This window comes from Ovis aries, chromosome 5 (genome assembly GCF_016772045.2).
Source record: "Ovis aries strain OAR_USU_Benz2616 breed Rambouillet chromosome 5, ARS-UI_Ramb_v3.0, whole genome shotgun sequence".
NCBI lineage: Eukaryota > Metazoa > Chordata > Mammalia > Artiodactyla > Bovidae > Ovis > Ovis aries.
The window spans coordinates 106,254,157-106,277,703 of NC_056058.1; the positions used below are offsets into that span (position 1 = coordinate 106,254,157).

The 23,547-nt window shown below is 42.9% G+C and overlaps 1 long non-coding RNA gene across 1 annotated transcript in view; it reads right to left on the minus strand.

The window, feature by feature from the left end:
* Positions 1-803: 803 nt before the first annotated feature.
* LOC132659851 (uncharacterized) overlaps positions 804-23,547 on the minus strand; it is a 30,810-nt gene continuing 8,066 nt past the window's right edge. Inside the window, exon 2 of the long non-coding RNA XR_009600756.1 lies at positions 804-20,669. This is a non-coding gene — a long non-coding RNA (uncharacterized LOC132659851). The remainder of the gene's footprint in view (positions 20,670-23,547) is intronic.

Here is a 23,547-nt window from a genome sequence, read left to right on the forward strand (position 1 = left end):
CACAGTTTATCTCCTAGAGGTAGTCACTGTTCACAATCTCTTATGTATCCTTCCAGAAATAATTATATTTAGATATGTATTTTCCCTTTAAAAAGGTATATATATGATCCAGTATATAACTAAAATTATTTTTTACTTGATAGTTATCTTGAATACTTCTCTATATCTTGAGTATCTACATCTTATCTATCCATGCTAATTATGAGATTTCTGTAAAATATTTAAATATATGTATATTTGTATACATGTATATCTGTATATATGTTATTTTAATAGCTGATCAATACTGCATTGCACTGGATGTACTATAATTTTCAGTCTTCAATTTATCAACATTGAAGATATTTACAAGTTCTTTGGTAGATTACTGTTTTATTGAAGTATATTGATTTAGTGTTAATTTCTGGTGTACCATAGAGAAATTCATATATATATATCTATATAAAATCTTCAGTATTATATATATATATTCAGTTATATATAATTCAGCTATATATAATCTTTTCAGATTCTTTTCCATTATAGTTTATTACAAGTATTGAATGTAGTTCCCTGTGCCATACAGTAGGACTTTGTGTTTTTATATAGAGAGCAACTTCCCTTTCACTTTTCACTTTCATGCATTGGAGAGGGAAACGGCAACCCACTCCAATATTCTTGCCTGGAGAATCCCAGGGACAGAGGAGCTTAGTGGGCTGCCATCTATGGGGTCACACAGAGTCGGACATGACTGAAGCGACTTAGCAGCAGCAACAGCAGCTTATATCTACTAATCCAAAACACTTAATTTATCCTCCCTGACCTTTCTTTTTCTGTAACAATGAGTTTGTTTTCTATGTCTATGAGTCTATATTTTGTAAACAAGTTCATTTGTATAATATTTTAGATTTCACAAATAAGAGACGTCATATTTGTCTTTCTCTGTCTGACTTACTTTACTTAGTATGATAATCTCCAGGTCTGTCCATGTCACTACAAATGGCATTATTTCATTCTTTATTCTGAGTAGCAGATGTCTTCTTTGTCCATTCATCTGTTGGTAGACATCTAGGTTGCTTCCATACCTTGGCTATTGTAAACAGTGCTGCTGTGGACACTGGAGTACATGTACCTTTTCAAATTAATTTTCTCCAGATATATGCCCAGGAGTGGGATTGTTAGATCATATGGTAACTCTATTTTTTAAGTTTTAAAAATATTTTTATTTTTTTGAGGAACCCCCATACTATTTCCCATAGTGGCTACACCAATTTATATTCCCACCCACAGTGTAGGAGGGGTTGCCTTTTCTCCACACTCTCTCCAGCATTTATTATTTGGAGACTTTTTGATAACAGCCATTCTGACTGCTGTGAGGTGGTACCTCACTGTAGTTTTGATCTGCATTTCTCTAATGCTGAGCATCTTTTCACATATCTGTTGGCCATCTGCATACTTTCTTTGAAGGAATGTCAATTTAGGTCTCCTGACCACTTTTTGACTGGGTTTGTTTTTGTTACTGAGTTGTATGAGCTGTTTGTGTATGTTGGAAATTAAGCCCCCGTTGGTTGCATCATTTGCAAATATATTCTCCTAGTCTGTAGGTTTCCCTTTCATTTTGTTTATTGTTTCCTTTGCTATGCAAAAGGTTATAAGTTTGATTAGATTCCATTTTCTTATTTTTTCAACTGCCTTGGGAGATGGACCTAAGAAAATACTCCTGCAACGTACGTCAGAGAATGTTCTGCTAGTGTTCTCCTCTATGGCATCATAGTTAAGTCTCGAAGCCACTTGAGTTTGTTTTTGTGTATGATATGAGGGAGTGTTCTAACTTCATCCATTTATATGTGGCTGTCCAGCTTTCCCAAGACCACTTGCTAACAATATTTGTCTTTTCTCTATTGTAGGTTCTTGCCTCCTTTGTCAAAGATTAATTGGTGTTAGGTGTGTGGATTTATTTCTGGGCCATCTATTCTGTGCCATTGATCCATAAGTCTGATTTTGTGCCAATATCATGCTGCTTTGATTACTGTAGCTTTGTAATCTTGTCTGAAGTCTGGGAGGGTTATGCCCCCAGGGTTGTTCTTTTTCCTCAGGATTGGCTTGATGGTTCTGAGTCTTTCGTGGTTCCATATAAATTTTGCAATCATTTGTTCTAACTCTGTGAAAAATGTCATGGATAATTTGATAGGGATCGTATTAAATTCGTAGATTGCTTTGAGAGTCTGGCTATTTTAACAATATTAATTCTTCCAATCCAAAGCATGGGATATGCTAGATTACTTCTAATAAAATGATGGATATCAATTAAACTATCCATCCTGGATGGCGTAATGGAGTAATTGAGTAATGGTTACCAATTGACCAGAGGAGAGACTTGAAATTCACCAATATCCAACCCATGCCAGCCTCTGTCCCAATAACAATCCATACTCTGCTTCTCTGGCAGTGTTTGGTAAGCCAATTAACTAAAACAACAGCCTTCTGAGCACCACTACTCTTGTCAGTGAAACGTACTTATGCTTTTGTTTCTAGGTGAGAGTTTGGTATGATTTAGGAAAACTGGTTATTTTGATGGCCATTAGATAATTTTCTTTTTGATGACAATGCATGCTTACCAGAAAGGCCGTGGCTCAGTAAGATCTCAGCTTAGCCTGTGTACATTGCATAACTGTCTGTGTGATTCCCATACGAAATGCAATAATAGCAGCTAGATAATTCAAAGTGAAAAAGAGGATTCAAAAAATCTCCAACAAAATGCTCCAAATGCCTCCCACTTATCTCATTTATTTTTGTAGAGTTTTTGGGTTTTGTTGCTTTTGAGTGTTATACAATTTTTTTAAATGGTAATTGACTTCTTACCTTTCTATTAATGGACAGAAGATTTCTCAGTTTTGGTTGGCATTCCCTTATTTTGTGGTATTTACTAGCATAAAACTAATAGTGAATAGGAACAATTTTATCTTTAAGTTTTCATCTTTCATTTTGTTAGTGGTGTCGATCTCATAAACAGTCTCTGTTCATTCTTTTATTGACTGCTTCATTTCTTGAGTCATCCCTATTGCAGACACCCCAAGACACATGCGTTACATGAACTTATTTTCACCTTTTCTGTTACGTAAATAACTCCCAGTGCAGGACATCCCTGTGCCTCTGAGAATGGACTCAGCTGTCACACAGCGGTGGAGCAGGCATTCTGCAGCCACTTCTCTGTTTCACTACCAGCTCTGAGATCAGCATTATCTTCAGCTTCTTGACTTTTCCTCCATTCCTCTGTGGCAATACGTGAGAACTCTTATGCTTCAGAAAAAATACAAACCAGAATAAAAACCAATATTTTAATTAGACTGGCTATCAATTTTCAAGGTGTATCCTTCTTCATGTTCTCAGCACCTTAGAACAGTGGCACTTCGTAGGCGGTTGGTAACTGCCTGTCAGGGGATTTATTTGCTTTTTTGAATGGATCCCAACTGCTATATGTGCAACTGCAAAATTGTGCTTGATGACGGACAAATTTTAAAAAGAACATAGAAAAATAATGACTGATTTGTTAGGGTAAGGAGGAGCAGCAGGTACTTTGCTACCCTTTTTCACTAGGCATGACTATACTACTGACCGAATGGTAAAAGTTCTGTCAGAGTTCAACTGGCACAGGCCTGTGCCCAAACTCAGAACTGCCTCTTCTTATACCAACAGCCTACTCCTTGGAAGACGCTTACTCCCTGGAAGAAAAGTTATGACCAACCTAGACAGCAGATTTAAAAGCAGAGACATTACTTTGCCAACAAAGGTCCATCTAGTCAAGGCTATGGTTTTTCTGGTAGTCATGTATGGATATGAGAGTTGGACTATAAAGAAAGCTGAGAGCCGAAGAATTGATGCTTTTGAACTATGGAGAAGACCCTTGAGAGTCCCTTGGACTGCAAGGAGATCCAACCAGTCCATCCTAAAGGAAATCAGTCCTGAATATTCATTGGAAGGACTGATGTTGAAGCTGAAGCTCCAATACTTTGGACACCTGATGTGAAGAACGGACTCATTGGAAAAGACCCCGATGCTGGGAAAGATTGAAGGCGGGAGGAGAAGGGGACGACAGAGGATGAGATGGTTGGATGGCATCACCGACTCAATGGACATGAGTTTGAGTGAGCTCCGGGAGTTGGCGACAGACAGGGAGGCCTGGTACTGCAGCCCACGGGGTCGCAGAGTCGGACACGACTGAGCGACTGCACCGCACTGCGCTGCACTGACAGCAGGGTGTACTGTGGTCTTCCTCCGACTCACCTCAAACACTTTTTGACACAGTAACATTCAACTGAAAAGAGCATTAAGATCAGCATGAAGGAAAATGATTAAAAATTAAAGCCCAGGTTGCTCATCCACAGAATTTAGCACCTTGCTGTAGCACCACAATTAACCCTCCTGACATCATCAGGAGGTAGGATTACTATTGTTTCCATTTAGAGATGAGGAATCAAACACTCTGAGAAGTTAAGTAACTTATTTGGGAAGGCCCACTAGCTGGAGTGTGTCTCCCAAGCCCTTACAGTAACCATACCGGAGCCTGGATACGCAGTTCAGAATGGGGAGCTGGCAGGTACATCTATTTTGTTCCAACAGGATTAATGAGCGGATTGACTATCATTCTTTGTTCAAGGGTTGTCACTGTTGCCTCAGCTTTGTTTACCCAAGACTTAGATAAATCAGAATATAACTGAAGAACAAATAGGGTGGATCCATCAGGGGAATTATTCGTATGAAAGATAAAGACATAGGCTGTGGAAGGGAAAAAAAATAGGGACAGCAACAATAAAAACCATGTTCTCATTCCTCATAATGAAACAGTCAAGACTGCAGGTCTGATCTAAGGCCAATCACTCAGGACCAGAGAAGGCATCTGTTCAGACCCATAACAATCCCTGGGTCTGGGGCCAAAGGTGTTTCAAGCAAGATAACCAAGGGGCTATTTCTTACTGTCTCTCTGAGGCTTTGGGACCACCGCTTTCTAAGCCGCACACGGACCAAGGGGTAGCGTGTGGGATGAGAGACACTTTACAGTGCAGCCTCAAGAGCCTTGGGTGCAGAAACCTGCAGCAAACAAATAAACAAACAAAAACCCCAGAAGCGACTCTCCTCATGAGCTCACGTGAAACAGCCCTCACGTCTGTCTTTGGCTCATCGGAACCTTCTTTTCCTCCCTGGCCTTTGGACTGCTCCCACAAGTCAAGCCCCACTGGCTAAGGGTCATCAGTACCAGAATTTACTAGGAGAGATTACCAGGGAGAACAATCTTGTGTTGTTTTTGTTATCAAATACTGTTGTTCCAAGAAGGTGGTGAGCTCTTCAAGGGCAAAGATGATACTGTTTCTGCCACTCTAGTAGGACTCAGGACAATGCTGGGCATAGCACAGGCCAAGTGGATAATTCCTCATCAACCTGACACAACTTTATTTAACGAGTTTGATCTTACTGTTAGCAACTCAGAAGACGGTACAAAGGTTGCTGAAAGGTATCAGTGAGAAGCACCCCTCCTTCCTGGCTATCACCCAGGACAGCACTGCGTGGAGAGGATTGAAATGCTTTCTGTCTCTACCTACCAACTCCCTGGGAAGCCAAGCCGAGCCTGGAACGCTGCTTAACAATGTTAATGTGCGACTGTAGGCGGACAGGCAACTCAGCGGCTTGCTTTCCACCTTCCCCCACTTCCTTAGATAGAACTCTTCTGATCTTCAGACAGTGAGGGAGACTCAGGGCTGGGGGCTGGAGAACAGAGAGACGTATTTACAGTGATGCAGACTCCACTTGGTGTACACATATCCTACAGGACTGTAGAAAGCACTGAACTTCGTAACAAGACAAAGTTCTTTGCTTAACCCTGTCCACCACATCAGAGTAAACTTGGAGCCAAGAACAGAGAAGAGATGGGATGCTGTAGGCAATTTAAAGGCCTTCTCACCGAAGCCAGTAAGGTTTCATTATCAAAAATAGCCACAGTCTCTAGATCTCAGTGACTATGGGAAAAATAAAATACCACAACATGCCTGACAGATTAGTCTTTCAGCTCTGCTGTTTATTTATACTTCACCACATACTTTCTTGACTAATAGACCCTGTTTCTCTAAAAAAAAATTTATTTCCAGACTTTACCCGCTGCCAGATTTTTCTGGTGATGACTAGGTGTTTATGAATTTGCTTGCCCTCTGACAGAAATTAAGTGGTGGGATGCCTTGTGGTTACAACTAAGTCTGATAAAGCATACTTATCCAATGCAGTCAAGAACCAACACTGGTGCAGGAATCAATAACTTTTAGCTTAATTCCTTACTGAATCTCCGTGAGAATCTCATCTCTTTGAGCCCCATTTTATTCTTATAAATGAGCAGCTTGGACTAGCTGCTTTAAAGGATCCTCCGCCACTGTCATGTTCTATGCTCTCATCTAGAAGAGAGCGCTGTACGACAGAGAGGTCCAACTGCAAACTGGAGACATGGCTTAAGGTCCCCACCTCACCATTTAACTACTCATCAAACTTTTCTGAGCCTTGACTTCTTTCATCTATAAGATCCATTCAAGTTCTAAATTCTATGATATTTTATGACATTGCTTACTGAGTCTGAAAATATCACAAACATAAGGTCTCAGAAATTATCTTTACGATTGTCATACTACACAGATTGCATCCCATAAACAATCCAATTTGATAATCAACCACCAGCATTTATTGTGCAAGCAAATCACTTATCTGCACAACTGTGCAGGGACAAGAGGACGCATATTTTGCAAACATCACTCAGCAGTGATGATTTTATTTGCCTGATCTTAACTGAATTTTAGGTCACTTAATATTCAGCACTAACTACCGCCCATGATTGGAGGCTCCTCCAGTATTCGTGCCTGGAGGAGCCTGTGGACAGTGGAGCCTGGTAGGCTATACGGTTCATAGTGTTGCAAGGAGTCAGACACAACTGAAGCGACTTAGCACGCACGCGTGCACCACCCATGATGCGTGGTTTTCGTGAGGTTAAGCACAGTGTCAAATCTGAATTCTCTATTTTCAACAGCCTAGGTTATCTGCTTTCTACAGAATGGTGCCCCTGGAACATGGCTGAACAAGCCCTGACTGGAACCCTCACCCAACTGGCCATCGGGAAACTGCATTCTGAGGTGCTCATGTGGCCTGCTTCCTACAGTAGCTTCCACTTCATGGTTTGGCCAGTCAGCTCCTTCCTTGCTTAGGGAATAAAGTGCCGCTTATGCACCAGCTTGATTGGGAGTAGGCTGTTGTCTAAGCTCTGGGAGGGCACGGAGCAGAGTGGTTGTTTCTGAAGACAGAACCTGTCAAGCGTGGAGGCAGTGTGCGCTACTCTGGGGGGCTGACTGTGCGCTCATCATTGTCCGGTCTGGCTGGCTGGCTTTCCTCTAAACGAAAGAACAGAAGGGCTGGCTGCCGTGGATGGTCTCAATCCTTGTCTGGCAGCCGCCAAAGAGGGAAGAAAGAGGCGGGAAATAGCATTCACTGAGCACCTCTTGGGTTGGCAGACACGGCTTACCTCATGCAATGCTCACGAGCTGGCATCAGACGTGAAGCAGCCCTCGGGCCCCACAGTGAGGGCAGGCCTCGGTCTCCGTGCCCCAGCTCTGCTTTTCTCCCCTGACTGTCCCCATAGAGGCTCTTCTCACTCGACAGCAAGATGATACCAGCACCACCCTCACGTCCTCCTGGCTTAGCGAGCCCACGGAGGGAAGACTTCTCCTTCCCATGTGTACACAGCAATCCCAAGGAAGGTTCGGTTTGGGACACGCTCCACATGTCACATGTTCATGACTGAACCAGCTTCCCACTCCCCTTACCCAGGCTTGGCGAGCATGTGCAAGAGCCAGGGTGGCACAGCCCCAGTATGGAGGGGGCGGGAAAGCTTCTTTAAAAAACCAAAGAAGGCGGCCACCCCTGCTAGAGAGACAGAACCTCTGTCTGTCCAAATGGCCACCTCAGCTCAATGCAATGAGCTCCTTAAAAATAACGCTGATTTGAGATGTCAGTTTGGATGTTTCCTCAAGCAGAATGGAATTGAGAATGTGAAAGGGAAAGTTAAGGGCAGTTTACCAAATATTAATGGACATATATATTAACATGCATTTATCAGACAAGCAACAACATAAATCTGTCTTCTTTCTTCTTTTGATGAGTCTTGTGCAGAAATGGCAGCTAGCTTTCTCTTGGATACATATGCACTCATCTCGATTTAAAGGCATATGGTCTATCTTGGATCGCTTACAGATTGCAAGATGGCTCTGAAGCCAAACTTGCTGCTTATTTCATGCCCTGCACATTTAATTACTGCTTGATGTGAATGAAGCATTTTATCCGAAGACATGCGCTGCTGAAATTTTAGCTGGGTTGAGTCATAAAACAGTTTTCAACAGATTGAGGCAATCTTAGAGGGAAGTTTGTGAAGAAAGTTGGCTTGAACTATCTCACTGTAAGTCATAAATGTTTTGAGTCAGTCTGAAGATTTCTGGATAAGACGACAAATACAAGTGTTCCTAGTTTAAGGCTTTTCTGGAATATTTTAAAAACCACAACTCTTCTACTGGGGTTAATCAGTATTGGTAACTGGCTAATCATTATTAGGAGTTAGTTCTGAAAGAGAGAGGGAGTTTCCCCTAGTCACGTGTTTCTTTCCGGGTTTGGTGGGGAGGGGTTGTTCTTTACTTTTAGTTTGGTGCAAACTAATTTCTCTGCAGCAGAGGTTATCTTGGTTTCACCTTGGCTCAGCCTCCGTGCCTTCACGTCAGTTCAATCCTTCCTCTAGCTGGTCATCTCAGGGGTGTACCAGCCTGAGGCAGGGAAGAGGCAGGAACTGGGGAGCCTGTGCAGCCTGGTATCTCAGCAAATAAATAAACAGCTTATGAGTCCTGCTGTTCTGTCTCATGGGTTGCTCTATCAATTTCAAATTATGTAAATGAAGTAAACAGTTCGGCTTAGGATGAGTGAGGAAACAATGCTAGCGAACTGCCCGGCGTGGTGCCTGGCACACGGCCCTCAGCGAGAGCGCCGGTTGTGGTTCTCATCGCCAGGCTCCGCCCACACTTGCTTCTCACACAGGGAGCGCCTCGGCCCTGGTGGAGGTGGGAGAGCTCCTCCTCACCCCTGGCCCTGCAAGGCTGCTCTAAGCTGCCCCTTGCCTTTTCTTTCTTTGCTGCCCTCCTTTGTGCCAAACAACTCTGACTCTGCGAAAATACATTTTTTTTTCTTCTTTTTTTAATTCAAGCTCTGATCCTGAGAGACAGAATAGAGAAAGCCATTTTACCGACTTGTTTAAACTCCTCCGGAGCATGGCACCCTTTCTCCCCATCAAGAGTCTTCACACAGGCTGTTCCTTTGGTCTTTTCCTCTTGTATTTGTGCCTTCAGCTTGCTCACAATCAAGGCCTTAGTTTCGACTGTCTCTTCCAAAAGACTCTTCCCTGACCCTTGACCCCACATCTCCTGGGTTTTCTATGTCTCCTGGCACATCAGACCTTCCCTCTCACTGCAGGGCTCATCCCAGTGCCTGGCTCAGACAGACTGTGAGTTCCAGATGGGGCAGAGACCGTGTTTGCCTTATCGGTCTGTATGGATCATTGCCCCCTCAGCATCTAGCACGCAGCAGGCGCTTGATAAATGTGCTTCCTTGGAAACACACATCAGTTCCTTTTCTAGAAGGGCCCCAAGGATCATTTACTCTTTTGTGTCTCCTCAACTATCCGTCTCCTGGGGCAGTACTGCTCTGATGTTGGAAACGTCCCAGAGCTGCGCTGGCTCGCAGAGCAGACGCTAGACACGTGCCGCTATTGAGCCTTTGAAATGCGGCTGGTGCAACTAGGGGCCTTACGTTAATTTAATCTGAATTCAATGTTAATAGCCACTTGCTATCACATTGGCTGGCACAGTCCAAGAGTGTGAGGTTTAGAAGTTTGTTTTGAGGAGCTGTGCTTCTCAGAAATTTCACTTTTCCAGGGGATAGAATTATCACAAAATTCGTAAGTCTGGCAGTAACACCCAAGTTTAGTTAACGTTTGGAAGTGAGTTCCCAAAGAACACACATGGTGCATCATTTGGGGGACTGTGTGGAGCGTCTCAGTTTTAGGCAGCGGAGCGCTGTGCTTGGGTAGAGTGCCTGCGCTGGTGCCTTCTGCTGTGTGACCCTGAGCAAGTCACTCAGCTTCTCTGTGTCTCAGCCTCCTTACCGAGAAAATGGAGCCAACAGTATCTACCTCAAATTGTGTTAAATGAGAATGTGCTGCTGCTGCTGCTGCTAAGTCGCTTCAGTCGTGTCCGACTCTGTGCAACCCCTTAGACGGCAGCTCACCAGGCTCCCCTGGGATTCTCCAGGCAAGAACACTGGAGTGGGTTGCCATTTCCTTCTCCAATGCCTGAAAGTGAAATGTGAAAGTGAAGTCACTCAGTCCTGTCTGACTCTCAGTGACCCCATGAACTGCAGCCTGCCAGGCTCTTCCATCCATAGGATTTTCCAGGCAAGAGTACTGGAGCGGGGTGCCACTGCCTTCTTCGAATGAGAATGTGAGTGTGTGTTTATGTGTGTGTGTGTGAATGAGAGAGAACAGTCCCTGGCTCATATCATATTCTCAGAAATGCTAATCACTATAGTTATTTCATTCTTCCATGTTTCTAAATCAACATGGCATTTGGATATATGTGTGTGTGTGTGTGTGTGTGTGTGTGTGTGTGTATGCACACACATCCCAACAGATCCGCTAAACCTGCTTCACAATTTTTGGTCAGGCAGAACAAGAATGTGAGTGGAAAGTGCTATGTGAGGGTTAGAGGACAGGTATATCAGAATGTTACACTGGATCATTATTAGGAAAGGCAACTCATTTTAGAAGGGTAAAATATCTTCAAATGTTATTTTAAAAGAGCAACAGTATTCCAAGTAGGGAGGAGAATTTTGGCTCACAGGAAGATTTCTGCAAACACTTCTATTTTCTTCTCCACTGCTGTCACCTGACAGGTTGCCCTTTTGCCATCCTCTCAACAGGCAAATTGTTCAGCAGGTGGCTGCCATGTACCATGTGCCAAGAGGACGGAAATGAGCTGATGCAGTGAGTCGAACATCCACCCATTCAAGTTTTACTGTTCGAATCAGTGTGCTCTACAAAGTCTGTATCCTCTGTGGCCCTGAAGCCCCATTAGAAACTGTGTGAGCAAGGGCAGGAGACAGGGAGATGGTTCCTGGGGTCAGCAGCTGATGTGCAAGCCTTAGGAGTCTGCATGAGAGGCAGCAGTAAAAGTCAGTCATCTGCCCTGATATTTACAGTGAGAGGGGAGAAAGGAAGACGAGAAAGCCACGACGTGTCATTAGTAAGTCAGGCAAGTAGAGAGAGCCACTCAATATAACTCGTACCTTATTACCAGTTCTTCGTTTTTTATGTAAAGGTTTTCTATGTGTGATGCATGTGTGGGGTCCTTTTTAAGAAGCAGAAACAAGAATCTCCCTCCCTCTGGTCAATGGTGTATGATAAGCTACTATGTTCTTTCACACAAGAAATGGAAATGAACTAACTACAAATGCAGGAAGATAAGGTCTAAAAAGCAATATAAAGTTTTCTTTATTTCCTCTGCTTTTTTTAATGTTAGATACTGGGGAATCATTCTGAATTTCAAATAATCTGCCTGGTCCCAATACCAAACTATTGCATATTTTTGCAAACTTAGATGCATTTAAAAAACGTTTTGTAAAATAAATCTTATATAGGGAAAAAATATATATAAGAAGTAATTCTCACATGGTATTAGAATATCTAGTGAATTGTAAATAAGGAAGCATTAATTTTATTGTCAATACAAATAAATACAGAGCAATAATAGGGAGTCTCAGATGCTTTGAACACAGCTGGAACTACTGAAATGACACAAATTAGAGTTTTAACATGCCCTTATGAACTGTCACTATTTTAAGTGCAGAAATATCTGGACTCATTGCTTGTTTTTGTATCTTTGATTTATTATTATCCTGGGGAGATTAGACTATGGTGCTTGGAATTCTAATTGACCCTCCATCCTTGAAATTATTCCCTTCTACTACCTAGCAACTAGAAAACAGGCAAGCATTTAAGGGGAAAATGTGCTCAAATACACAGTAAACTGAAAAACACACGTGTAGGAGTGAGACGCGACTTAGCGAGTGAACAGCAGCAACCCTTTCTTTAAATGTCTTCCTGGGCCTTTGAAAAGCATTCATTTTAGCACAAAATTGCTTCTTGGATTAGAATTAGGACCCTTTGGGAAGGCTCATAAAAACACTCACTTTTGGAAGGCTACTGGGTTTCCAGGGTGATGAGTGAACCAGATCAGCAGTAACCATAAAATGTTAGGTTCTGAGGTCAGAGAAGCTCTGTCCGCCCCTTATTTTGTATGTGAGAAGGCTGAAATCACAGAGGCTGATGGCCTTGCCCAGGCCACACATGTCAGGCTAAGGCTGTTTCTAGAATGGCACCTCTTGACCTCATCTGGTTGCTCCTTTGACCACAGCACGCACCCTGGAATTCAATAGCACCCAGGATCCCCTCCAATGCCTGGCAGTTAGTGGACTCACAGTAAATGTGTACTGACTGGGAGGCCTAAGAGCCTCAATAATTTAAAATGCCATTTAAAATTAGTTACAAACACTGAAATTTTCAGACAGGCTAGCCAACTGCAACAAGATCATTTTGAACAAGAAGAGGGACTGCTGAATCACATAAACGGGAGGACAGAATCCAACCATAGCTCGTTGTAACCAGCTAAAATGTCCTGTAATGAGGGGCTGGAAGAGCTGGTCACCTGCGACTGTATGAGGAGCATGAAAGCACCCTTGGCGATAATGCACTAAACACAGACTGAGACTCCTTTGCTCCCTGCAGCTGTCCAAACAGCAGGCCAACGTTCAGAATGGTTCCTTTGGAGAAAACAGGGTGAAATTTTGACATCCAAAGGTCTTGAGATAAGCACAGTAATGAGAATGACCACTGAGGGAAGACCACCCTTCTCTTACACTGAGTTAGAATATAGCTATTTTGAGCATTTTTATTCAAAAAAATGGGAATTTTGCTTAATTTCCATTTATCCTATTCTAAGTCTACCAAGCTTGCAAAGCAGAGGCATGATTGATCTTAAAATGTCAATCTTGCACCTAAGGAGAGGAAGAAAAGATTTATTTAAAGAATAAAATGTCATAAGGGTTCTTGAGAGAAAAGCTCCTGGGTTTGGGTTTTCTTTGACAGCCAAGCTTCCAAATGAGTAATTTCCCCCCTCTATAAACTTTGTAGCAGATCCCCAGATGGCTATGAGTGAAGACCTATGGACTGGCAAATGCTTCCATGTTTTAAAGTCCTGTTTGGCTATTAATCTACTTGGGTGCTTGCTGACTTTCAGTAAAGAGTTCTTGGGACTGAAAGAAAATCTCTTCAGGACTTTGGGGTGATGATAAAATTCTATGCCTGGACACACTCATCCCAATGAAAATGCATCCACCAGGCTGGGGTTGGCAGTGAAACAGCTGGTATTTAATGCTTTTGGTTTAGTCCTAGGGGTTCAGGGAGGCAAGTGAAACCCACAATTTGGATAGCTCACCTGACTCCATTTTAAAGTATGAGTGGGTACAGAAAAATGTGAATGGATTCATCAGAGAGCCTGCAGAATTCCCAGCACCTATACCCAGTCCTCACACTGAAGATTCAATATGCACATTATTCTATATTTCCAGCACCTATAACAGTGTCTGCCTAGCACGGAGTAGGCATTTGATGATTATTTGTGAAAATGTTTCAGTGTTAAAATTAGAGGAAATCTCCCACTGTTTAGATGCAGACAGAAATTTATATTATTTATGAAAATAATTTATGAAAATTATTTTATGACCTTTTCAGTTAAAAAAAAATGAATTTAAAGACACCTCAGATTTTACCTAAATTGGCCTCATGTTTCAGAAAGAATCCTCCTCAAATCATGCTGGATGAATGAATTCTATCCCTAAAGGCATTTAGGTGGAGGATGGCTGCGTATAAAGCCCAGCGACTGCCATGTTGGCTCTCTTTGTGCGAGCATGGATACTTCCTCTTCTCCAAGTATTCTTTACTTTCCAGAGGGTGGGCAAGATTAACGGTGCTGCTGCCACTGCTCTGAGCTCACTGGAAAGACCCCTAGCCATCCTGACAGTCTGGAAAACCAGGCCCCTCTTTTTACCCTTGCATTCGTTACAGAGGGGCAGAAGGACAAGAGGAGAACCACTGTCGCTGCCGAGTGCTGGACCAGGAAGAACCACCCCAGAGGCAGGGGTGTGCGACCCGCTCTCACTCCTGGGGAGCCGGAGCAGGGAGCCCGTCTCTCCAGGGACCAGCAGGCCGCCAGTGCTGAAGAACCTGCCCTGTCTTCCTAGTGGAGGGACAGGGCAGGGGTGTGAGCATAGCTGCGGCTGGCCTCAGCGACTGCTTCAGAGCACGGCCCCAGAGAGAGAAGGGAGGGGCTGTAATGGCCTGAGCATGTCACTGCAACACAATTTATATTTTTATATCCTAATCCTTATGGCAGAAAGTGAAGAACTGAAGAGCCTCTTGATGAAAGTGAAAGAGGAAAGTGAAAAAGTTAGCTTAAAGCTCAACATTCAGAAAACTAAGATCATGGCATCCAGTCCCATCACTTCATGGCAAATAGATGGGAAAACAATGGAAAAAGTGGCTGACTTTATTTTATTTGGCTCCAAAATCACTGCAGATGGTGAGTGCAGCCATGAAATTAAAAGTCGCTTACTCCTTGGAAGGAAAGTTATGACCAAGCTGGACAGCATATTCAAAAGCAGAGACATTACTTTGCCAACAAAAGTCCATCTAGTCAAGGTTATGGTTTTTCCAGTGGTCATGTATGGATGTGAGAGTTGGACTATAAAGAAAGCTGAGCGCCAAAGAATTGATGCTTTTGAACTGTAGTATTGGAGAAGACTCTTGAGAGTCCCTTGGACTGCAAGGAGAGCCAACCAGTCCATCCTAAAGGAGATCAGCCCTGGGTGTTCATTGGAAGGACTGATGTTGAGGCTGAAACTCCAGTACTTTGGCCACCTGATGTGGAGAGCTGACTCATTTGAAAAGACCCTGATGCTCGGAAAGATTGAAGGTAGGAGGAAAAGGGGACAACAGAGGAAGAGATGGTTGGATGGCATCACGGACTCTTGATGTTGGATGGACATCATGGACACGGGTGGACGCTGGGAGTTAGTGATGGACAGGGAGGCCTGGTGTGCTGTGGTTCATGGGGTCACAGAGAGTTGGACAAAACTGAGTGACTGAACTGAACTGAACCTCCCAAAGGTGACGGACTAGGAACTGGGCCTTTGGAAGGTGCTTGAGTTACGAGGCTTGAGCCTTCAAGAACAGGATTAGGGCTCCAAGGAGAGAGATCCCACAGAGTTCCCTAGCCTCTTCTGACACTCAGGGGCTCAGAGAGAAGCTTGCCTCCTGGACAAGGGCCCTCACCCGACCATGCTGAGCCCAGATCTCCAGCCTCCCAATCTGTGAGCGGCAGATTCTGCTGTTCACAAGCTGCCTAGTCTCTACTGTTATAGACACTTGGACTGACTAGGGCCAGACCAAACCGAGAATGTCGCTACTGTTGCTTAGTCGCTCAGTCGTGTCTGACTCTTTGTGACCCCATGGACTGTACCCCGCCAGGCCCCTCTGTCCATGGGATTCTGCAGGCCAGAATACTGCAGTTTTTGGGTAGCCGTTCCCTTCTCCAGGGGATCTTCCCAACCCAGGGATTGAACCTGGGTCTCTCGCACTGCAGGCAGATTCTTTACCATCTGAGCCACTAGGGAAGCCAAACTAAGAATGTTCCCAGTAAATTTTCTAAAAAAATGAATCCACCAGGAAGCTACCTAGTCCTGGTTTCCAGATAATACAAAGTTTGTTCATTTATTTATTCATTCAACAAATAGAGCATCTCAGACCAATATTATGGATTGGCTTAGTAAATATCTCTGCTTTTTGGCAGAGAATCAAGCAAGAAACTTACATGTGACTTTGGAGTATCCTTCTAAATAATTTCTATAGGTTACATAGTTACATGCATATGGTCAAACATACCAAGGATAAAGGGAATATTATCAAAATAAGATCACCTTTCAAAAATTGCTTAAAAGGTCTGAAAAATTTTAAATTGAAGAGATAGCCACATGAAGTTAGGGTCTGAACGTTCAGACCCTGTTGAACCAGCAGCACCAGAACTGCTATATCTTAGCAAATTTCACCCTGAGGGGTAGCATAATATATGAAACCAAAAATGCACAGGTATTTGGTTTCCCAGTGGCTGTAGGGTAATATTCTCATTTATTTGGAATCTGTCAAGGAAACAGTTTACCCTCTCATTTATGTCTTTGAATTTTTAATAAGTTTTATTGATTTTTCTTGACCATTTTTCTATGACACACTGAGGAAAGTAAATGAAGTGTTTTAGAATATTCTCTCTAAATGCCTTCCATAAAACATAATGATATTGCTTTTTGTTTGAAGAGATCTTGGATTTTCTCCCCCGCCTTGTGTCAATGATAACATCATGGGAAGAAAAGCGTTCCTACCCGTTCCTGACTTGGTATCTACATGGCTATGAGTGAAGACATGGGCTTTACCCACAAACTGCTAGGGTCAGATTGCTGCCGACATGAATTAATAACTGCAGAATCAATATACGGCTGTTACCAGGAACCAGAGAGTTAAATCCAGGATCCAAGACAACACCTCGAACCAAAAGTGGCAGGGATTTGTATTTGAGTCGTGGTGGGGTTCTGAGGTGTAAGAGGGCGGGTGAGATGGAGAGATGCAGAAAGCCTCATCACAGCACGCAGTGGTTTCTCCTTAGGAGAGCCTGGTGGCTCATTGTGCCTGTCAAGTAGGCTAATGTGCCTGTAAATTTCCTCTGACAAAAAACACATCACAGCAGCAGCAGTACCAGAAAACAACACAACCAAACTGTGGAAGACTGAAAGCCCAGTGCTTTCCAGGCTGATCAGAATGTAGCAGAGTTAAAAAAAAACACAAGGCCCTGAAAATAAACAAAGAAAGGCTGGGAAGAAATGAGGTCACTTTCTAAGAAAAAAGCATTTATCATTGATAGGCCAAAGGAAATGCTTCTTCCACAGCCATTTTTTTTTAGATATACTTGGCAGTCTCAGTTCAAGGTCAAAAAATATCAGAGGGCAAAAGGAATATAACTCAAGATTTAAGATTTGTCATGACTGGCTTTGTAATTGCATAAATATTAAATATGTAGAAATAATTGTATGCACATTATCTCCACATCTCCACACGTTGCTTTAATTTTTAATGTAATCTTTTATCCGCCTTTTCCTGAGCTGGCTGTGGGTCTGTGATTTGCATAGCTAGAATGATCTGGTGCCATCAATTTAGTAATGAAGTTAGTCATTGAACAGAAGAGGCTTCTAAAGGATTACATAAAGCTGCAGGAAAGAAGACTGTGGAAATGGAATTTTATATTTCAGGTAAATGGGAAGTTTATTTTACAGCACATTTTCCCATTATAAATTTAATATGGCTACTTTAGAGTAAAACTGGGAAACAGAGAAGAGAGGCAAACACCTGCATTTTCGTCATCCTAACAGTGTCGTACGCTCTGGTCTTTCTGCGTATTTTTAACACGGATGCAATTGTGTTCTGAGTGTGTGTGCATGCGTGTACAATTCTGCACCTATATTTTTTCTCTTATCAATATGATTTTCATAACTGTAACTTTTATGCCTGTAAAATAATAACAATAAAGGGGTCCATAATTAGACTCGCCCATCAGATTTCTGTGGCTAGCAGTAGCAGAGTAGTGGAGTGTCTGAGACTGGGGCCCAGTGAGTCAAGCACCAGCTCTGCCCCCAACTTTGTGGGTTTGGACAGATTAGGAAGGACTGGACTCAGTTTCCTCAGATATAAAATGGGCATAATGATAGTGCCTCTACTAGAGTGTTCTTGTGAGAGGTAAATGAAATAATCTGTGGAAAGCACTTAGACTGCCTCTTTCATACAGTAAGTAGTAAAACTAAGTGTTATTAAAGGCAAAAAAGTCAAAAAACATTACACCGGGGTTTAAAAAAACTTAAGTTCTACAAAACTGAGTTTCCTGAGACATTGTCAACACCCTAGAAATCTCCACGTGCGTTTTTCCAGTAACAACTCCCCACCTAATCAGACACGATGGTTGACGCTTGCTTTGCCTCATATTTAAACATCTAAGTATACTCCCCTAAGAGTACAGCTTCATTTTGCCTGTATCAAACTTGATATAAATGGAATCCCTCTCTCTTTCTACCTGCACCCTCCCCTTAAATACCATTGTATTTAAGAAGCACACAGAGACTGCCCTGGTGCTCAAGTGGCTAAGAGTCTGGGCTCCCAATGCAGAGGGCCGGGTTCCATCCCATGTCAGGGAGCCCCATCCCACAAGCCACAGCTACGAGCTTGCATGCCGCAACTAAAGATCCCGCATGCTGCAAATGAGGTCTGGCAGAATCAAATAAATAAACAGTAAAAAAAAAAAAAAAAGGCACATCATCTAAGGCTTGGTTAGATTGTGATTTAAAAAAAAAGCTTTGGACAGGGAGCCAGAGAACTTGGCTTCTGGTCTAGTTTCCATAAGATCCTGGGCACATTTTTTTGCTTCTCTGGGGCCTCCATGTAAAAATGTTTGGATGTGCTAAGAGTCTTTGAAGATTTAGAGTACTAAACTGCTAAGCCCTTCCTCTTTGAGTATTGTGTTGGCATATGAGAAGTCAGACCCAGGAAGAATCCAGAGAAAGGCCTGGGGCTTGCTGGAAATAAGCCTCCTCTTCTCAAAATTCAAACCAATAACAGTGCCAGCAAACAAAGGGCTATAGAAAAATGAAAGTGATGATCCCACATCGCAAATAATTTTCTTATCTCTGATACATGTACATTTGGATATGTAATTGGCCTTAACGGGCACAGGGACTATTTTCCCAGGATAAATCATAGTCACTAAGAGCGCGTTAGGAGTTTGGAGTTCAAATAAATAATCCCGTCATATAAGCTTTCCAGGCCAGAGACAGTTTTGAAGATTTTTAACCCATTCTCCCTTTGGAAGTATTCTCACTTCTCCAGATGCTGCCTGGGGTAAGGACTGCAGGCTGGCTCAGTCAGAATCTGGTCGACCGTCCCCTTACGGCAGCTTTCGTAATGCAGAGACTGGAAGCTTAAAACACGTCCTAGACTTTTGTACCAAGAGCTATGGATATGAATTAGGTCTGTCAGTTAAATATACTTATGCAAGATTTAGAAAACACATGGGAAGTTGAGGTAAGACTCCTGACCACTTATGACTGTATTCCTCTGATAATTAGGTTAATGGAAACATTCTTCTAGAGCAATGTTCCATAGTTCATCACTCAACCTCCCAGCCTCCTGGAAGATAAGAAGCAGTTTACGGCAGCTATGAGGGCAGTAGCTTTTTGACTCCACCTTCTATCACAGGGTGATGCTCTTGAATCCCATAATTCCAGTCATTCTCAGCAGTAATAGCTCCACTGACAGGTCAGCTCTGTATGTGCTGGAATTGTTTATTCTTACAGGCCTCGTCTGTTAACTCACTTCTCCAACCCTGACATGGATTTTTGTGAGCACCGTTTATTAAATACCTCCCTGCTTAAAACATTTAGAATGTATCTGCTTGCACCAAACCCTGACTGATACACATCCTAGATATTATTCTGGAAAATTTACTCACTGCAATACAAGATGCAAAGTATTATAACTTTATATAATACTATAGCAAATAGGGGAGGGGTTTTGAAACCAGAAAAAAGAAAAGCTATACCATTTAGTAGCTATCTATCCTAAAGCAAGTTATATAACTTTTTTTGTATCTAAGTTCCTATATATTCATATATACACACACATATACATATATATATATCAGAATACTAACCTTGTAGAGTTATGAGAATTAAATGAAGCAACAGAAGCAAATTATCTATGACCTTAGTACCTAGCACCAAATTGTCACTCACCTTGTAGAGTTCATTTCTTTTTTTCCCCATGTTGGATGTCCTTTAGTGATTGAGGTGATTATAAAATAATTTGAGGGGCAATTCCTTTTAAAGGACTTTTTAGAAAACCTTGTAGGAACAGAGATTTGGCACTGATTCACAGAGGCAAGACGAATAGGTTTAAACTTAGCTCAAGAGCAGACTTCTATTATGAGTACTACTGATTCACCCTTACTGGTGACTCAGGGCTCAGATAACTGGCTAATTATTTCAACAAATACTAGTCAAGCCTCAACATTCCAAGACATCACCCATTAGGGTACAGTGGTAAATCAAAAGATTCCTGAATCTCAAGAGCTTGCATTCTACTGGGAGAGATGGACACAAAATAACTCAACATATAATTTCAAGCAATGAGAAGGACTATGAAAAACAGGCATTCTTTCTTTAACTCTCTTTCCCTTACCTTCTCAGAAGTTTATCGTTACTTGACTCACCCCTACTTTCAGCTCCCTTCCGTGAGAGGGAAGGCACAGGGAGGCGGAGTTATGCCAATAACGCTGAGATTCTTGGATAGGTGAGTAGGGTCAGGACATGTGAAGGGACTGGAGCCTGTCCCTCTTTCACGGACGCCAACAGAGAACAGAATATGCCTGTGTGAGAGACAAAGGAGAGCGTCAAAGCGGCCTCAGCATGCTGACCCAAACGCCCTGCGGTCTAAGGGGAGGGGCCAGCTGGGTGCTGCAGATACCGCGGTTTTCTGTCACAACCAAGAAGACTGAACTGCTTTCATAGTGTCTGGTAAGCAATCCGGCTCCTTGTTTGGGAGAAGATGTTCCTCGGTTGCTCAGTGCTGCTCGCTGCAAATCCAGCTCTGAAATTGACCCAAGTGAAGGCTGGTTTGGCCCCACACCCTTGGTGTGCCCAGGAACAGTGTGTAGAGACGCTCAGGACTCTCTGCAGATTGCTTTTCTCAATAGGCAGAGGGAGTACAATAGTGGGATCCTGCATGCTTTACACTTTTGTGCAATCATTAATATTTTCTCAGGTTCTAGAACTTTGTTCATGGGAGGGCAGAAGGAGAAGAGGGCGTCATTGGGTAAGATGACTGGATGGCATCACCGATGCAATGGACATGAACTTAGGCAAGCTTTGGGAGATGATGGGGGACAGGAAGGCCTGGCGTCCTGTGGTCCAGGGGTTGTGAACAGTCGGACACGACGGGGCAACTGAACAAAGGCAAAGAAGTTGGTTTCTACTCGCTTCCAAACTTTCTCCCCAGATGTGATGTATTTAGGCAACAGAAGACCTCAGACAGATTACAGAAGCAGTTGACAGAGTGAGATAGATACTTTCCAGTTACTACCAAATGTAACCTGAGGCTTCTGTTTGGATATACAGCCTCTCACTTCCAGAAGCATGGTGCTAGACCTTCTTGAAACTTCACCCGGTATCTTTTCCTATTCAAGATGTCATTGAGTGTTCATTTTAACAAACCTCCACTGCAAACATATATAAGGGCAGAACATATGTTCACAGCCCCAGGCAACAGCCTTCATGACCATTGTGCTTGAATCCCGGGAGAAAGGGTCATTTGCATATCCTTCTCAGGGTCCACTTTCTTTCAGCATCAAGCCAGGGGGAGAAAATTGTAGACTTGCTCCACAACAAACCAATGTTGTCCAATGATCTACGTGGACTCCACTCTCCACCTCCCACGGTGGTGAATTCAGACAGTCTCCACCCTATTCAGCCCTTATGGAATCCATTTTCCCCTTTCCCAGAGCAGGCAAAGCCATCTGGGGAATGTTCTCCTAACACGTCATGTGCTCTCTCTTGAGTCCTGCAGCAAACGCTGAAAAATAGCTATTATTATCTCAATGTGATACATTAGAAAATGGTGTTTTGGAGAATTTATGTAACTTTCTCCAAGTGACAAAAGCTGTGTGTCCTGGAGAAGGAATCAGAAGAAGCCGTTGTGACATGCGACCTTCCTCATGTAGGCTTCTGGAAACAGGAGAAGCTCAGTTGGTAAAGAATCTGCCTGCAGTGCAGGAGACCCGGGTTTGATCCCTGGGTCATGAAGATCCCCTGGAGAAGGAAACGGCAACCCACTCCAGTATCCTTGCCTGGAAAATCCCATGGATGGAGGAGCCTGGTGGGCTGCAGTCCATGGGATAGCAAAGATTTGGGCACAACTGAACGACTAACACACACACATTTTTAATTTTTTTGTTTTCCTAGGAGGTTCCAGCCTCCTAAGCCATAGAAATGCATGCAGTATAGAGACTATTTTCTTTCACTTTTCCTGGATACATTCTCTCATACTATGAGGGTTAGATCTGTAGCTGCCTCTTTTCCTAATGATAGACTAACTGCTATAATCCAAGGGTTAATAAAACCTCTCATCTTCCCCAAAGCAAAAAATTATATCCTGGGAAAGGACCCTAGCCTGGTTCTGAAGGTGCTGCGGAGCCTGGAGGGTCCTCTCTCTAGTTATTTAAATGTCAGTTAGAATGAGGCCCTGGGGCTGAAGACATCTGGACTAAGAAGGAGACCCTCTCAGGAAAAGGAGGGGGACTGCTAAGCCCCTTACCTTCATAAGCAGATAAAAACGACTTTTCCCTGTCTCTTGTCTACAGAGTATCTGGCCACTTATGAAAGAAAATCTCCATTGGCTTTCTTCCCTTTGTCCCGGGGCAAGGCCCAGGGCAAGCTGGGAAAGGGCAGCATGCAGCTCTTCCTCACTGTGTGGTAATAAGGAATCTGCCTCTGGTCCAGAACACCTCATGTGCTCACTAGGGGTCAAATGAATAAAGATGGATATGAAAAACCCACCACTAGAGAACTCAGAGGGGGGATAAGAATGCACATATTTCCAGACCATGAGATGAGTAGCTACTAAAAAATACCTGGCCATAGTTGAAGAGATAGAGAGATAGTGTTTGAGTTTCCTTACATAGCATGAGTAGGAATTTGCCGGTGGACAAGACGGCTGAAAGACGTTCTAAACAAAAAGAATTAAGACAAGGATTTGAGGCACACCTTTGTTCAAGTTTTTATAAAACTGACCCTTTCTTCAAGGTGGTGCTTAACTTCTGTTTGTCACAAAATTGTCATATTAACTTTAATAGAATAAGACAGCTTACTGCCATCTTCCAGAAAACAGTTCTAATAACTATACATGTTGACAATATTAGTAGTATGGATGGCACTTCTTGGAAATGTTAAATGTGTGGTATGTACAGCCATACATAGTAGACCATTCGCTTGGCCCATTAGAGACAAGTTGTTCAACATAACTCGAGTGAAGACTGTATGTGAAAGTATGATAGGAGATAAGCTGGATGGAAAGGCAGAGGTCAGACTCCTGGGCTTATATCCAAAAAAACCCCAAAACACTAATTCTAAAAGAAAGATGTACCTCAATGCACATAGCAGCATTATTTACAATAGCCAAGGTATGGAAGTAACCTAAATGTCTACCAACAGATGAATGGATAAAGAAGATGTCTTACACACAAACACACA